Here is a 5,000-nt window from a genome sequence, read left to right on the forward strand (position 1 = left end):
CTTACCCAGGTGGAGGAGCATCTCTCCTCTGCTGCTGATGCTTCAGGTGGGCAGCCACAGCAGGGTCTCTCCTTGGCAGGACAGAGGAGCTTCGCTTGGGCCTGGGCTACAGCCTCTTCCTGGGGAAGCAGCGGAAGAGGCCGCCTTCCCCAGCTGGAGCAGCATCTCTCCTCTGCTGCTGATGCTGCAGGGGGGAAGCCACAGCAGGGTCTCTCCTTGGCAGGACAGAGGAGCTTCGCTTGGGCCTGGGCTACAGCCTCTTCCTGGGGAAGCAGCGAAAGAGGCTGCCTTCCCCAGCTGGTGGAGCATCTCTCCTCTGCTGCTGATGCTTCAGGTGGGCAGCCACAGCAGGGTCTCTCCTTGGCAGGACAGGGGAGCTTCGCTTCGGCCTGGGCTTCTGCCTCTTCCTGGGGAAGCAGCGGAAGAGGCCGCCTTCCCCAGGTGGAGGAGCATCTCTCCTCTGCTGCTGCTGCTGATGCTGCAGGTGGGCAGCCACAGCAGGGTCTCTCCTTGGCAGGAAAGAGGAGCTTCGCTTCGGCCGGGGCTTCTGCCTCTTCCTGGGGAAGCAGCGGAAGAGGCTGCCTTCCCCAGGTGGAGGAGCATCTCTCCTCTGCTGCTGCTGCTGATGCTGCAGGTGGGCAGCCACAGCAGGGTCTCTCCTTGGCAGGAAAGAGGAGCTTCGCTGCGGCCTGGGCTACAGCCTCTTCCTGGGGAAGCAGCGAAAGAGGCTGCCTTCCCCAGCTGGTGGAGCATCTCTCCTCTGCTGCTGATGCTGCAGGGGGGAAGCCACAGCAGGGTCCCTCCTTGGCAGGACAGAGGAGCTTCGCTTCGGCCGGGGCTTCTGCCTCTTCCTGGTGAAGCAGCGGAAGAGGCTGCCTTACCCAGGTGGAGGAGCATCTCTCCTCTGCTGCTGATGCTGCAGGTGGGCAGCCACAGCAGGGTCTCTCCTTGGCAGGACAGAGGAGCTTCGCTTCGGCCTGGGCTTCTGCCTCTTCCTGGTGAAGCAGCGGAAGAGGCTGCCTTCCCCAGGTGGAGGAGCATCTCTCCTCTGCTGCTGCTGCTGCTGCTGCTGATGCTGCTGCAGGTGGGCAGCCACAGCAGGGTCTCTCCTTGGCAGGAAAGAGGAGCTTCGCTGCGGCCTGGGCTACAGCCTCTTCCTGGGGAAGCAGCGAAAGAGGCTGCCTTCCCCAGCTGGTGGAGCATCTCTCCTCTGCTGCTGATGCTGCAGGGGGGAAGCCACAGCAGGGTCCCTCCTTGGCAGGACAGAGGAGCTTCGCTTCGGCCGGGGCTTCTGCCTCTTCCTGGTGAAGCAGCGGAAGAGGCTGCCTTACCCAGGTGGAGGAGCATCTCTCCTCTGCTGCTGATGCTGCAGGTGGGCAGCCACAGCAGGGTCTCTCCTTGGCAGGACAGAGGAGCTTCGCTTCGGCCTGGGCTTCTGCCTCTTCCTGGTGAAGCAGCGGAAGAGGCTGCCTTCCCCAGGTGGAGGAGCATCTCTCCTCTGCTGCTGCTGCTGCTGCTGCTGATGCTGCTGCAGGTGGGCAGCCACAGCAGGGTCTCTCCTTGGCAGGAAAGAGGAGCTTCGCTGCGGCCTGGGCTACAGCCTCTTCCTGGGGAAGCAGCGAAAGAGGCTGCCTTCCCCAGCTGGTGGAGCATCTCTCCTCTGCTGCTGATGCTGCAGGGGGGAAGCCACAGCAGGGTCCCTCCTTGGCAGGACAGAGGAGCTTCGCTTCGGCCGGGGCTTCTGCCTCTTCCTGGTGAAGCAGCGGAAGAGGCTGCCTTACCCAGGTGGAGGAGCATCTCTCCTCTGCTGCTGATGCTGCAGGTGGGCAGCCACAGCAGGGTCTCTCCTTGGCAGGACAGAGGAGCTTCGCTTGGGCCTGGGCTTCTGCCTCTTCCTGGGGAAGCAGCGGAAGAGGCTGCCTTACCCAGGTGGAGGAGCATCTCTCCTCTGCTGCTGATGCTTCAGGTGGGCAGCCACAGCAGGGTCTCTCCTTGGCAGGACAGAGGAGCTTCGCTTGGGCCTGGGCTACAGCCTCTTCCTGGGGAAGCAGCGGAAGAGGCTGCCTTCCCCAGCTGGAGCAGCATCTCTCCTCTGCTGCTGATGCTGCAGGGGGGAAGCCACAGCAGGGTCTGTCCTTGGCAGGACAGAGGAGCTTCGCTTCGGCCTGGGCTTCTGCCTCTTCCTGGGGAAGCAGCGGAAGAGGCTGCCTTCCCCAGGTGGAGGAGCATCTCTCCTCTGCTGCTGCTGCTGATGCTGCAGGTGGGCAGCCACAGCAGGGTCTCTCCTTGGCAGGACAGAGGAGCTTCGCTTGGGCCTGGGCTTCTGCCTCTTCCTGGGGAAGCAGCGGAAGAGGCTGCCTTACCCAGGTGGAGGAGCATCTCTCCTCTGCTGCTGATGCTGCAGGTGGGCAGCCACAGCAGGGTCTCTCCTTGGCAGGACAGAGGAGCTTCGCTTCGGCCGGGGCTTCTGCCTCTTCCTGGTGAAGCAGCGGAAGAGGCTGCCTTCCCCAGGTGGAGGAGCATCTCTCCTCTGCTGCTGCTGCTGCTGCTGCTGATGCTGCTGCAGGTGGGCAGCCACAGCAGGGTCTCTCCTTGGCAGGAAAGAGGAGCTTCGCTGCGGCCTGGGCTACAGCCTCTTCCTGGGGAAGCAGCGAAAGAGGCTGCCTTCCCCAGCTGGTGGAGCATCTCTCCTCTGCTGCTGATGCTGCAGGGGGGAAGCCACAGCAGGGTCCCTCCTTGGCAGGACAGAGGAGCTTCGCTTCGGCCGGGGCTTCTGCCTCTTCCTGGTGAAGCAGCGGAAGAGGCTGCCTTACCCAGGTGGAGGAGCATCTCTCCTCTGCTGCTGATGCTGCAGGTGGGCAGCCACAGCAGGGTCTCTCCTTGGCAGGACAGAGGAGCTTCGCTTCGGCCTGGGCTTCTGCCTCTTCCTGGTGAAGCAGCGGAAGAGGCTGCCTTCCCCAGGTGGAGGAGCATCTCTCCTCTGCTGCTGCTGCTGCTGCTGCTGATGCTGCTGCAGGTGGGCAGCCACAGCAGGGTCTCTCCTTGGCAGGAAAGAGGAGCTTCGCTGCGGCCTGGGCTACAGCCTCTTCCTGGGGAAGCAGCGAAAGAGGCTGCCTTCCCCAGCTGGTGGAGCATCTCTCCTCTGCTGCTGATGCTGCAGGGGGGAAGCCACAGCAGGGTCCCTCCTTGGCAGGACAGAGGAGCTTCGCTTCGGCCGGGGCTTCTGCCTCTTCCTGGTGAAGCAGCGGAAGAGGCTGCCTTACCCAGGTGGAGGAGCATCTCTCCTCTGCTGCTGATGCTGCAGGTGGGCAGCCACAGCAGGGTCTCTCCTTGGCAGGACAGAGGAGCTTCGCTTCGGCCTGGGCTTCTGCCTCTTCCTGGTGAAGCAGCGGAAGAGGCTGCCTTCCCCAGGTGGAGGAGCATCTCTCCTCTGCTGCTGCTGCTGCTGCTGCTGATGCTGCTGCAGGTGGGCAGCCACAGCAGGGTCTCTCCTTGGCAGGAAAGAGGAGCTTCGCTGCGGCCTGGGCTACAGCCTCTTCCTGGGGAAGCAGCGAAAGAGGCTGCCTTCCCCAGCTGGTGGAGCATCTCTCCTCTGCTGCTGATGCTGCAGGGGGGAAGCCACAGCAGGGTCCCTCCTTGGCAGGACAGAGGAGCTTCGCTTCGGCCGGGGCTTCTGCCTCTTCCTGGTGAAGCAGCGGAAGAGGCTGCCTTACCCAGGTGGAGGAGCATCTCTCCTCTGCTGCTGATGCTGCAGGTGGGCAGCCACAGCAGGGTCTCTCCTTGGCAGGACAGAGGAGCTTCGCTTGGGCCTGGGCTTCTGCCTCTTCCTGGGGAAGCAGCGGAAGAGGCTGCCTTACCCAGGTGGAGGAGCATCTCTCCTCTGCTGCTGATGCTTCAGGTGGGCAGCCACAGCAGGGTCTCTCCTTGGCAGGACAGAGGAGCTTCGCTTGGGCCTGGGCTACAGCCTCTTCCTGGGGAAGCAGCGGAAGAGGCTGCCTTCCCCAGCTGGAGCAGCATCTCTCCTCTGCTGCTGATGCTGCAGGGGGGAAGCCACAGCAGGGTCTGTCCTTGGCAGGACAGAGGAGCTTCGCTTCGGCCTGGGCTTCTGCCTCTTCCTGGGGAAGCAGCGGAAGAGGCTGCCTTCCCCAGGTGGAGGAGCATCTCTCCTCTGCTGCTGCTGCTGATGCTGCAGGTGGGCAGCCACAGCAGGGTCTCTCCTTGGCAGGACAGAGGAGCTTCGCTTGGGCCTGGGCTTCTGCCTCTTCCTGGGGAAGCAGCGGAAGAGGCTGCCTTACCCAGGTGGAGGAGCATCTCTCCTCTGCTGCTGATGCTGCAGGTGGGCAGCCACAGCAGGGTCTCTCCTTGGCAGGACAGAGGAGCTTCGCTTCGGCCGGGGCTTCTGCCTCTTCCTGGTGAAGCAGCGGAAGAGGCTGCCTTCCCCAGGTGGAGGAGCATCTCTCCTCTGCTGCTGCTGCTGCTGCTGCTGATGCTGCTGCAGGTGGGCAGCCACAGCAGGGTCTCTCCTTGGCAGGAAAGAGGAGCTTCGCTGCGGCCTGGGCTACAGCCTCTTCCTGGGGAAGCAGCGAAAGAGGCTGCCTTCCCCAGCTGGTGGAGCATCTCTCCTCTGCTGCTGATGCTGCAGGGGGGAAGCCACAGCAGGGTCCCTCCTTGGCAGGACAGAGGAGCTTCGCTTCGGCCGGGGCTTCTGCCTCTTCCTGGTGAAGCAGCGGAAGAGGCTGCCTTACCCAGGTGGAGGAGCATCTCTCCTCTGCTGCTGATGCTGCAGGTGGGCAGCCACAGCAGGGTCTCTCCTTGGCAGGACAGAGGAGCTTCGCTTCGGCCTGGGCTTCTGCCTCTTCCTGGTGAAGCAGCGGAAGAGGCTGCCTTCCCCAGGTGGAGGAGCATCTCTCCTCTGCTGCTGCTGCTGCTGCTGCTGATGCTGCTGCAGGTGGGCAGCCACAGCAGGGTCTCTCCTTGGCAGGAAAGAGGAGCTTCGCTTC

This window comes from Oryzias latipes, chromosome 18 (assembly GCF_053564925.1).
Source record: "Oryzias latipes strain Hd-rR chromosome 18, Olatipes_Hd-rR_3.1".
NCBI lineage: Eukaryota > Metazoa > Chordata > Actinopteri > Beloniformes > Adrianichthyidae > Oryzias > Oryzias latipes.